The 13,877-nt window shown below is 35.9% G+C and overlaps 1 long non-coding RNA gene across 1 annotated transcript; it reads left to right on the forward strand.

The window, feature by feature from the left end:
- The first annotated feature begins 9,352 nt into the window (after positions 1-9,352).
- LOC131857339 (uncharacterized) lies at positions 9,353-9,839 on the forward strand. The gene is made up of 3 exons (XR_009358701.1): positions 9,353-9,424; positions 9,515-9,584; positions 9,733-9,839. It is a non-coding gene; the product is annotated as an uncharacterized LOC131857339 (long non-coding RNA).
- The last annotated feature ends 4,038 nt before the right edge of the window (positions 9,840-13,877 follow it).

Raw genomic sequence — 13,877 nt, forward strand, 5'->3', positions numbered from 1 at the left:
GGGATAGTGTATTCTCCCAAGAATATGGAAAAATTATTGATTGGTGGAATGACATACTAGATCAAGGAATGATACAAGGGTAGATTCACCTAAATATAGGGTAAATTCAGCTAAAAGGGTACCCATGAGATTGAGGTACTAAGTACCTATCTATGGATGGTGTATTTGGATACAAGTATGATGAAACCATGCTTGTGTATGATGAAACAAAGTCTAGATCTCTATTATAGGTCCAACATAATCTCTATTATTTGAGACACCATTTTATTAGCATATCCAATTAGGGTAATTTATGGGTTTAATTATGGATCATGTTGTCTATTTCCATGCACTATTGAACTTATTTGGATGTATTGTGATTATTTTAATTTTGAAGTTATAAATAAATTATGTTTGTACCTTAGAAAGGGTAACTCCAATTGATGTTTGGGCAGTTTATTTGAAAAATTATGGTGATTATTGCCCTATGTTATGTAATGGAGTTATTTTTACACTAAGTAATTAACTAGAAAAATGAATTTGTATTATTGTACAAGTATGATGAAACCATGCTTGTGTGTTTACATGTTTGTGCATCCTATTGAGAACCAACCTGACTATTGAGGAACTCAATAAATGTGGTGTTAAGTAGAAGAATGGAAAACTCAAGAAGATATGGTGACATATTGTGGCATTAGTAGGGATTATCTCTATTGACCACACCTTTCAAAGATAGTATCCCCTAGTTCTCCTCATAGAATGGACCATTGGATGGCTCATAGTGGTATCCTATCCTACATTTATCTTGATGGCATTGCCGATAGTTGGTATGTGGTTCTTGGTATGGGTTTCCTCTTACCCTATTATCTTATTTATATCTTTGTTCCAACATGTGGAGATTGATTTTTGTCATGCTATGATGATTTTCATGTTTGCATGTGTTTTGACATTATGCAAATAGATATGATGTCACACCATACTTATGTTTTGATATAGTGTAGGTGATGGTTACATGTTGTTGATGGTAGTGATTTGGGTTCAAAGACACAATTCCACACACACACACAAATATTTGAAGATGCATTTTATATTATTCCTTCTTAGTGGCGATCAGTGTTGGAAGATTTGCACACATGTAGAGAGGAACTCATGTTAGATACAATAGGTTGTGTTTGATAACATATGAATGTGCCTCATGATGTATACATATAGCTTTGGTGTGTGACATGCATGCACATTTTTCCATAAGACACATTGCTATGTGGCATGTGCCCTATGCATGTCTTCTTTGTGAGGCACATTGCTATGTGCAATGTGGCCCTAGGTGTGTCTTCTCTATGAGGTGTATTGCCATGATATGTTAGGATTTGTAGTGTGCAGGCCACAAATGCATGCATGAGGGACTATTATTATAGTCATATTTTTTGGGCATGTAGCCTAGGCATGTCTTCTCCATTAGGTACATGGCCATGCCGTGTGGGAGTTTTTGTGTTCATGCCACAAATGCACACATGAGGGACTATTATTGGAGTCATGATGAATCTTCACTCTATTTAGCCACAATTTCTAGTCGTATAGTTATGTAATGTGCACTTTTAAGGATTGTGAAGTTTCCTTCAATTATTGATGATCTCTCATCTTTGTTGCATGGGCCAACAATTTTATTTTATCTTGTTTGAATTAGTTTAATCACTATTGTGAGTTTTCTCTATTGTGTAGTTATTATGGCTATGTTTGATTTGCTATTGGAATTGAACACATTTATTTGACTTATTATTGTTACTATTTTTTCTTTCTTTCAATATTTATGATCTTTGGTAGTTTAGTGAAACTCTTGCTATTTTTAAATGTTGCCTTCTTTGTTGTGATGTGATTCCTCACCAAGATCGACATAGATAACCTTGGATGAGTGTATATAAGGAATCAAACATTGGGAAAATTTGAGGATAGGGGTAAGTGTTTGTTGTATGGGTAGCTACGATCCACTTGTACATTCTTAGTTATTATTGATGGCTATGTCTTGGAGCTGGCTAATCCCATTAAACAAACAAGGGGGAAGTCATACATAATCATATGGATCCTCCCTAGTTGTGTGTGGATTCAAGACCATCATTTCATATGGTTCTTGGTTACTTTGTGAGACCATGGCATCCTCTTAGACCAATATGTGAGCTTTGTATTGTTATCCCTGCAATGTGGATGAATAAGTGTATGTTAAAATAAATGCTTTGCTTAGAATACTCAAAAATGTCTCTCAGAAAGTCTGCAACAGGAAAACTTTTAGTAAGAATTTGCAGACACAATGCTTAGAAATTCACACAATCAGCTACATTAAATACGTTCTCTATTAAGTTCAATGGTTTTGGTTCGATTTGTAATTTTTGTGAAGCTTTTGCACTAAAGTTTCCATAGCCTGATTTTTTTGCCTATGAAGAAAGACCATGTCAGATAATATCAGCGAAGAACAAAATAAGGAGACAATTGCTAGATTATGGTCTAACTTGAAAAGAAAAGGTGATGGGAAATGTTATTGTCCCTGCAAAATTTGTAAGGGCTTAAAGACTAGAAGACTTCTAATCAAAACAGCTAAGAAACATTGTAGGTAGCATGGTCACATTGAAGGGGGACATGATTATCATCCACTGGTAAGTTGTTCATTATATCGTTTTAACAATTTATATACATAAGAAATCACTTGATAATGAGATCATGATCACGGTTTATTTATGTATATCAATTTTATATAGGTGGAGCACCCTAGAGCACATGGTATGGATCAACAAAACCCTAAGAATATGGTTTTCAAAGTTGAGGAACATGGAGGTGTGAATATCGAAGCTGAAGATAATGATCCCATGGAAGATGATGATCATGCACCAGAAAACACAATTGAAGATGATGGTACAAATACATTGATCCATGACACATTTAGTACTGGCACAACTAATCATGATGATTAGGATGACCTTGATATTCATGATTTACCTCTTCTTGAGAAGGCATATGAGCCCCTTTACAAAGGCTCCCAAACAACTCTTCTCTCTGCTGTATTGTTGTTGGTGAACTTGAAGGTTATGAATGGTTTATCCAACATAACAATCTCACGTATGTTAAAGTGTGTCATACATGTCATTACAGTTAATAAATGGTGAATCATGTACCATTAATATTCTTTATATTAACACCTCAAACTTTTTTTTTTGTTGTAGATTTATAGGTGAGTTTTTCTTACCACCATCAAATATTCTACCTCGCTCATACCGAGAATTATCTTCCATTATGAAAGATATTGGAATGGAGTATCAAACAATAGATGCTTGTCCCAATGATCATATTATATATCATAAACAACATGAATTTGGAATAGAATGCCCCAAATGTCATATCAGTAGATATCAAATAGATCAAATAACAAAAAAGGTGCCTCGCAAGGTTCTTCGTATATTCCCATTATTCCACGTATGCAACGATTATTCAGGTGCACTAGCTTGGCACAATTTATGGATTACCATGCATGCAATAGAAGTCGAGATGACATTATTCAAATGCCTGCGGATGGTTCAACATTTATGGACATAGAGGAAAAGTGGCCACACTTTAAAGAAGAACCTCGTAATCTCAGGCTTTCATTGGCAGTGGACGGTGTCAATCCATTTGGAGAGTTGAGATATGTTTACTTGGTGTGGCCTATTTTTTTTATCAACAATAATATTCCTCCATGGATGTCAATAAAGAGGGAGCACATAATGTTGGCAATGATTGTTCTAGGTATTTTATCATTTAATAGTCATCTACATTTAATTATAAATATTGTAGTAAAATGGTCATAATAATTATGTAATGTTTTTGTTCATTCCACTAGGCAAGTACCAAGTTAAAGATATGAATGTATATATTGAGCCTCTTATCGACGAGTTGCTTTATGGAATGGTGTGACCATGTATGACATCTCTAGACCAATAGGACAAAGACAATTTCAATTCCATGCAATGCTTGTATAGACAATACATGATGCCCCAAGGCTAACACATTTTTGTGGTACATTATAGTGTTCAAGTTGTGCATGATAATTATAATTATAAAAATTAATAGATTTAATAGAATTATACATTACCTTTTAGGTCTTCAAACAAAGGGAAAATTTGCATGTCCAGTTTGTGGTCCAAAGATGAAATCCCGTCATTCAAAAAGTTTAGGAAAGCAGGTGTTTGATGAGTATAGGCACTTCCTTCACAAAAATCATAAGTACCGAAATACTGAAAAACATCTTTTCAATGGGAAAGAAGAGACTACATCAAAGCCACGAAGAATGACTCCTCACTTATGGAAGTTGGAATATAATAGAATTAATCGTCAAGGTAATGTCATTCCATCTAATGGTTTATATTTGGAATTTGAATTTTTCTATCGTGTTTTGTTTACTGATGATGTAATTGATGATACTAAAGGTCATCAAGGCATGGACAACCACCTTCCAAAGGGACTAAAAATTTATCCCAGACAATTCAGTAGGTTGCCTTACTATGAGCAGCTACAAATTGTGCATTTGTTTGATACAATGCATATGGAAAGAATATAACAGAGACATTATGGAAAATATTGGATGAAAGGCGTGACAAAGAAAAAATTGTCAAAATTTGTAGTGACATTGTGGAATCCAATCATGCAATGAAAAATGTCATTCAATCAAATAGCAATGGAGATCAGATTAATATAAGTGCCCTTCCTTGGTTATTAACGGAGCAGCAAAGCAATTCTATAAAAGAAGTCATACGAAAAATTCGATTTCCCACAGGATTTGCTGCGAACATAAACATTCTCATATCAAAGAAGAGTGAATTTGGGCCAAGGATGAAAATGCATGATTGGCATACCTTCATTAAGGTAATTTGTGTTCTTGTGTATTTACTATATATTTGTATACTGCGCATGTACTTTTTATTGTATCATGTTAGAAAACAATGAAAAGATCATTTTATAATTGTTGCAGTATGTTCTACCTCTATCTCTCCCAGACCACTTCGACATTAATATCAAGCAAGTCATATATGATCTTGGAAAATACATGAGGTAAGTAGTGATGTTTGTTCAATTTGTTGTATAGATATTATATTTGCCATTTGTTTTACTTGCTATGCAATATATTGTATATTATTTTGTAAAGTCTCGTTTATATATTTTTGTGTCTTCAATCTCTTTAATTAGGTGGTTCTCATCTAAAGAAATCCACAAGGAAGATATAAAATATTGGAAGAGAAAAAACCCTCATCTAATGTGTGAAATGCAAAAGTGTCTACCTTCAACTTTTTTCAATGCACAAGAACACTACCTCATACACCAAGTTGAGGAGATCGAATTGTGTGGACCTGTACACACTAGGTCAATGTGGATGGTTCAGAGGCACTTGAAATTTTTGAAGGCTTTGGTTTGACAAAGAGCACATCCTGAGGGTTCTATGGTGAGGGATATATGGTATACCAAACTATGGTGTACATTACTAAATATCTTCCTAAGTTTGCAACAAAAATCCATGTAGATCGCATTTGGGATCCCAACCCCATTAATAAATTTGAAGGGGAGCACTTGCTGGGGAAAGGTAGATTGAAGAAAGTGAGAGGTAATTATAAGATGTTATTGTAGTAAATTAATTCTTCATCTTCTAAATAAGTCAGTTGTAAGTGGTCTATTAATTATTTGTACAGTTGGTCGGGAGTGGGATGTGCTACATTTGTATATTGCAAACAATCTTGATTGGATGACGGTGTGGATTGAACGATGTCAACATTCTAGTTGCACATTAACATGGGATGGTGTCGCTTCATTGGTTAAAGAAGCTCATCATAGTGGAGATTCCAATGTTACACAAAGGGAAATTGATTTAGCATATGGTTTAAGAGATCAATAGGTACATACAATTTTATTAATCACCCATATGTTTATCAACTCATGATGCAATAATTTTAATATGTTAGACATATTGCAGGTCAAACACCACAAGGCTATGTGCTGCAATGGTCATAAATTTCGCATCAAATAGTTGGATGACACGAAGAAAACTTGTGATTCTGGGATAACTGTAGTCTTTGAGGTGACCAATATTTCATCTAGAAATGACATACATCCTCAAGTGTCTCAAAATCGATACTATGGCATTTTGGATGATATACTTGAGTGTGACTTTAATTCCTTCAAATTAGTTATGTTCGTCATCAAATGGTATAGGCTACGACTGAATATAAATGATCCTAATAGAACTGTTATCGAACATGATAATGGATTTACAATGGTTAATACAAGGTCATTTGAATGAGTTGGGGATGAGCCCTATGTTCTTCCAAGTCAATGTGAGCAGGTATTTTACTCAGAGGTTCCACATAAACCGGGTTGGTCATTTGTTGTTAGACACGATCCAAGAGGAAGGCTGATAATGTATAATGTGATGGAAGAAGAAGATACCAAAGAAGTAGAAGATGATATAGATGATCATGATTGACAGTTACTCGATGATGTTCCTAACGGAAATGTACATGAAGAAGAAGCTGATGATGATGATGGTGCTACTGATGATGATGTTGGTGATGGTGATGGTGATGGTGTCAGTGATGGTGATGACGATGATGATGATGAACACAATGATCATGATGACGACAATAATGATGATGATGATGATGAGGAGGAGGAGGAGGAGGAGGAGGAGGAGGAGGAGGATGATGATGATGATGATGATGATGATGATGATGATGATGATGATGGTCATCATGATGAGCTGGATGAAGAAGAAGATCAATAACATGAATGAAATGTATGAGATGCGATTATTGTATTATCTATTTAATATTGATATCTTGATAGAAATTGATTTGACTTATATGGTTACATAAATAATTCATATGTTTTGAATTCTAATGTCATTACTTAATTAATTCATGATGCACCTCTAGCTATGTGATGGATGATGATTTAAAATACATATGTGATGGATTACATGCTTATGATGATACATGTGACATTTTTTGAACTTTGTGTTTATTTATGGAATGTGGACTACTTATTAGCTATGTGATGGATGGTGATTTATGATACGTATGTGATGGTTTACATGTTTATGATGATACATATGTGATTCTTATGATGCTCAATTACATATATGATGATACATATGTGATGCTTATGATGCTTATGATACTGCAGTATTTATTGTTTATCAAATTACAAATGTAATGCTTATGATGCTCAATTGTTGGTGTAGGAACCTGAACCCTTTTGACGAGGATCCTACACAGTCTCATGGATTGATAGGTATAAGTCAATACACCTTATAGAAATAATATATTTTTTAAAAATTACAAGAAAAACAAACTTCCTCAGTTTTTCAAACCTCAACATTAGCAGCAAATCTAATACAGTTATCAACACTTGAGGCCCCAGTTGGACTTACTCAAATTTTAATGTCAACATCAACTTTATGGCCGACTTCTTCATCAATATTACCCTCATTTGCAAAATATCTCTCTCATTACCAACTAACTCTCTCATTTGATGGTGCACAAGTATTTGTCAGATGTGTCTTCCTCGAGTGAGGGAAATGCAGGAATAGAAGAGGAAAGTGAGACATGTAGTAGATCTCATAAAGGGAGATCAACTAGAGGTCAAAAGATTAGAAGAGAATTCAATAAACGCATGGAATTTTTTCTTGCTCAAGGGGGGTCATGCTTTTATGATGATGAGACCAAAGGCGACATTGAGGTGCCCTTGAGGTACAAACATCTACTAAAACAATGTGTACCCAAGGAACTTCCTCCAATAAACACTAATTTTTGTGTTAATGAGAGGATATATCGCATAGCACCTTCGTCGTTACATGGTTTGGGCCTATTTTCCATGGACAACATAAAGGTCTGTTACAACAAAGTTGCTGAATTGATGGAGTTTGTTGGACCTTGTAACAATTATAATGACTGGATGCAGATTGTTTGATATAAAAAATGTATGCGTAGGTATGCACTATCAACCAATTATATACAACAAAAAGATAATGATCAAAGTAAACGAGTGGCTATATACATTGATGGAAGGCCAAAAGAAATAGGGAATATTGCAGGTTTTATAAATAGTACATGACCTGGGTCAACTAATAAGAAACCCAATTGCATATTTGAGGCACATGAGGGAAATTGTGTGTTTGTATGTGCGATAAAATCAATAAGTGCAGGGGAAGAGCTACTAATCAATTACAATTTGAATTGTATAGATACAAACAAAGTTACTATCATGGGGGTGGTACGTACTATATATATACCATTTAGGCTAACTTCCAATTAATGAATCCAATAAACCATTGTATTATTAAGTTTTTTTGCTAAGTCTATTGGTTTCATTTCACTAACGTTTTTATATTTTTTCTTTGTCATAGGGCCACATGGATCCACCACATAGCATAGATAGGGGTGTAGGTCCCAACACTTCTATGAAGCAGGTAAACCTCATTGTAATTGTACAAATTAGATAGAATCAAACTATTACATTATGATCTTTTCTTGAGTGTTTTGAAGTAATTTTGATAGTGTTAATTATATTCTTGTCATAGACGGATGTTCGGGATAAGGGAAAGGAACCTGCAGTACCTCAGCACCTCCATAGGGATGTGGGCGCTCGACAGTGTTATGCGCTGATGACATCACACTTAACGCAAACTCTATGCAATTTGTACAAAAGAATATTAGAAAAATTAGGCAAGAGATTGTTGATTTGGCAACCATAAGTCCTCAGACTGATGAGATAACAAAGAGGGTGCAACTATTGTTGACGATAATGGAAAACTTGCAAGTATGCAGTAATGAAAGCTTTAATCATAACAAAAGTTCAATAATGGTTTATATTTTTATCTCTTTTATGTCATTAACTAAAATATGTATGTGTTCTTTTTACAGAAATTTATAGGGCCTCATCATCCTGGTGGCGATAATCAGGGTATTGCGAGTAGTTCAGGTGATGACCATGTTCTATATATTAAAACCACTCCTTTGGACTTGTGAACTTGCTTTTTTAATGTTTTACATATTTAATGTATTACTCTTCAGGTGGTGACATGGGTTTGAGGTCGAGCCCAACTGTATTGCCGACTGCAATGTCGGCAACACGTAGCATGCAGACATCATATGTTACATCTACTCGTGTTGACCCGCCCACTGGTGGTAGATCCCTCTTTTTATCTCTCTTTTGTTATGTGTTTATTACCCTTGAAGTGTTCTTTCTTGGAGACATTTCATAGTGGATTCATTTACTGTGGCAAGAGATGCACATGAGGATGCGCTAGAGGCAAGTACTACTGATAACATACCATCATTTCTTGGATCTTCCCATTTTGCTAGTACGGGAACGTTGTAGGCCACATTGGTGGTGAGCGATGAAGAATTGATTCCCTTGAAGATACAAAAGGTTCCATGTACTTTAAAAATATTATTATATATAGTCTAATTGTAATTTACTTACTGATCACTCATTTTGGACTAATCATCCCATGTTTTTTTTGCAGGAAATGATATTTTTTATAAAAATCTTAATGACATTTCATTGCAGATATTTGGGCCCACCATACGTAAAAGGTGGAATATCATACGTGAACTAACCCTTATCCACTATTTTGATTTCATATCATTGCTATAATAGTTTTCCTTTTATCCATTTCTTGAACTATATCAAAGGTAGCTTCAGTTTCTTTCTAAATCTAATAGGTTTGTTTTTGCTTTAAAGGTGGAATGACCAAGAAAAAAAGTTAAAAGATGAACTCACAAACCGTATGGTAGGGTTGTTTGGAAATGACACATTCGACAAGACTAAGCTCCTAGAAAAAGCTGGCATATATCTAAAGTATGTGAGGGACCAATACAGGACACATTTAGAGAAGAACGGAAAGTATGAGCATCCCCCCATGATTCTAGAGAGGGAGTGGAAGGACCTAATTTTGGATACAAAGGAGAGAATTGAAAGGAAAAAAGGAAATACACCACCAGACACCAGAAGAAGGTATGTGATACTATTAAGAATGTGAATATGTACTAATTATTCATAATATTTATATAATCTAACATATTTCAAACTTTTCATAGATTGAGTGACACGTCAAAGGCAACCAAGGCAAGACAAGAAAAGCATGGGCAACACAACTCGGCTCTAGTGGTTATATGAAACTTGCCACATGAATTGTAAGAATCAATAAATTAAGTATCACATCAAAATATTTATAAATTGTAAACATTTCTTTTTTGATCAAACAATACAAGCAAAATTCACAATACTAAGCAAAATGCAGGGCTCTGAATTCAATAGAGCGCCCACAGAAGATGACAAGAGAATTGGCTACCAGCAAGGCTATATAGCCATGACTGAACGACTATGAGAATTGAGTGGGCAAACACAAGATTCTAATGCATCTGTCACAATGGTAATTAAGCTAAATGAAAATTATTTCAAATTGAATACTTAACCAATAATCTATTTGATGTTAAGTTTCAACATAAAGTGACTATATTTTTTTTAAATAAGCAAGCAATGATAACACTACGTATGACATTGGAATGCAGCATGATAATCATGGAACAAAACCTGTACATGAAGGTCCGGATGTGCATCCTAGTAGTGGACGTATTCATTTGCTATTCAAATTTTTTTATGTAATTATTAATACAATTGTAAAGCAGAAAAATCGAACCCTAGTTGTTCTCCCCTCCCCAATCTCCAAGGAGAGAGAAGGGAGAGTCACTAGGGTTGATGGTTTTCACTTAGGGGAGACTTTACATTCAAACGAGGGGTTGAAACCCACAAGATCCAATCCCACACAATGTAGGATTGGATTTTAAATGAGTTTCAAGGGTTAAGACATCAAGGATACCCTCTTTTGTAAAGAATATAGATAGAATGATTGAACTAGGAATGTATGTAAAGTAGGAAAGATTCGCTTATAAACAGAGATAGGGATATGGGATGAAGCTGCAGACCTGGAATTAGTAGTAAAATGTCGAGATGGTGCTGTTCTATAAATATGAGTGAAAGTTGATAGGATGATGGCGCCCAACGTGCACACGGTCCTCCGAAAAATCCGTGAAATGAAGGGGGATCTATTCGTCTCTGCACAAGGATTCCAGATCTTCAATTACAGCCGCGTACCTGCAACCTTGTTGTAAGAATGTTTGTAATCTTACATGTGAAGGTGTAATGTATGTAATATGTTGTATATTGTATGTGATCTCCTCTTCAATGGTTGAATCCTTGTCTTGAATGAAACACTTAGCCTTGAATGGAGACTTAGAATGCTTAATTGCTTGAAGGAATGCTTGAATGCTTGAATGTTTGAATATCACTTCCGCGTCTTGCTTGCATATGTTTTCCTCTTTTTTTTCTGCCTCCTCAAATGGGAGAGGAAATGTAGTTTATATACTTGTCAATTAGGGCTGATAGACTGATTTTCCCGACCTTAGGCTGACCAGGAAACATTATTTTCCAATTTGCAAACTTAAAGACCCCATGCCCAAAAGAGACCGGGCCCAAAATAGGGCTAGGGACCAGGGCGCTGGGCGGCATGGTCCTAGGGGACCAGGGCACTGGGTGCCCTAGTCCTGAAGGACCAGGGCGCTAGGCACCATGGTCCCACCTCCCGAGACAGCAGGGTGCAAGGAGGGATCAGGCCAGGGTGTGGAAAAATGCAGTTTTTGATGTCATGAACAAGTTTCAGGGTCTCCATTCAGGTTCCGTGTTGCATCACCATCGTGAAGACCCAAATGCAGTCAAAATTGCAAGTGTCACAATTTTAGGATGCTACATTTAGCCCCCACTTTAGCGGGAGTATAAGCGTACACTCGTACTTCCAGTAAAGTACAAGGAAACAACATTGAAAAACTTTCACCACGTCAAGGAGGCAAGATACACCAAGCCCCCAGTGGACTAAGGATCTTACGACTTCGATTGACAAAGTAAAAGGGAAGATCATGAGGGAGAACCATGACTGTCAGTAGTAAGGTTCCCTCACTATGAGTCATGCAAGAAAGATATCAAAAAATTTCAAGGCAAAGCTAAATTTGTCAAGAAATTTTCAAGTATCTTGAAAAGATATGAATGGGATATATGCCCCCCTACGTTAAAGCGATCGCACACACCTCACTGGGGGTGATTTCTTTAAGGTAGTGATACATATAAGAAATGAGAAAGGAGCACATTATCACAAGGATTTAGCCCCCACGTGTGAGATAAGCCCAAGGATAATAGACACAAAACACAAAGCACAAGGTGACTTCACTTTCCTCGGGGTCAGTATGCTGTATGATAATTCATGTATATCATATGTATGTATGCATAATTGTTCTTCATTCCCCAATCAAGGAAGGTCACCTAGAAGAAGGGAACACATGTGTCTTTTGAGTCAACATGAGAGAGACCAAAAGAGATCTCAATGTTTTGCATCATCCTCAAGTAGACAACACTAAGGAAAACAAATAGAAGAATGAGAATAACACATAGAAGAGGTAAAAAAAGAGATCAAGAGAGGAGGAGAGAGTCTTCTATGCTAATGAACTAGTCTAACATGTCATCTACCCCCCGATCTTGCTGATCACTACTTCGGGAAGGTAGGAAACACGCTAGAGGAGGAACCTCCAACACAACAGATGGAGCTATCACAAGATCCAAACAAGGGCTATGTTCATGTTCCACACCACGTTGTTCTTGTCTAGGAGCTAGGATAAGTGCTTTAGAAAATTTGTTAGATAAATGGTTATCAACATCAACATATTCATATTCACTATTAGAATGAACAGGAGTAACACTTTCATCATAAATAACATTTTCATCTATATCATCATCAAGATTTATAAAAATAGGATCTTTAACTCGCACAGGATCAAGACCATCATGCATCTTATGTTTTGGAGATTTTGGCTCAATCGTCGGCTGAGGAGAAAATGGAATAATACTAGCTGAAGGTGTTTTTGGGGATTGCAAAGTTTGAAAAGCAACTGCCTAAGCTCTAAGACGACGCTTTCATCGGCGTTCACGTGCAGAACGATTTCGTCTAGTCTTAGTAGGAAGTTGAGAAGATTGAGGAGGAGGAATGTTCTCATCCTTATCACTTGGGTGTTTAGGTTGTGGTCTCTTAGGTTGAATAATAGGAGAAGAGGAAGGAGGAGGAACTGCTCCATATAAGGGAGGAATATTTGGTTTAGGAAGGAGACCAAGTCCATCATGACGAGGAGGTATAGGTCTACTCTTAGGAAGTTTATTAGATATAGGCAAAGTCACATTCATAGGAATGGGTTGGGAATCTTTTTGAGGAAAGACATTAGTTTTATCTTTCAAAGGAAGAACTTCCTTCTCAAGAATGATAGGAATGTCAAGTTTGGGTGTTCTAGGTTCACATAGAGATAGGATCATATCTTTTTTCCACTTTTGATAAGATTTGAAAAGATGATCACTTCGCGCAGAAAGAGATTGGAATTGTTTAGGCCAAAAGTAATCAATAGGAATGCTAGAAGTTCTTTCAGCTGGTTTAAAGAGACTATGATTGACAGTAACAACTTCACCATTATGGGGAAATTTCAAACACTTGTGAATAGGAGAAGCAATAGCTTTCATGGAAGACAGCCAAGGATAGCCTAACTTCACACGAAATTGTTCATATGATGGAATAATAGCAAAGTCCACATCAAGGGATTTGTTATGGACCTCGATAGCTAATGTAATAGAACCAATTGCAGGAGAAGAAAATGCATCAAATAATTTCACAACCACATTTGTTTCATCATAGATCACTTGATTCAATTGCAAAGTAAAAAGAAATTCTTCAGTAATGATATTAACCATACAAGAAGGATCAATAAGCACTCCACAGCAACGTGTATTCTTGACTT

This window comes from Cryptomeria japonica, chromosome 8, assembly GCF_030272615.1.
Source record: "Cryptomeria japonica chromosome 8, Sugi_1.0, whole genome shotgun sequence".
NCBI lineage: Eukaryota > Viridiplantae > Streptophyta > Pinopsida > Cupressales > Cupressaceae > Cryptomeria > Cryptomeria japonica.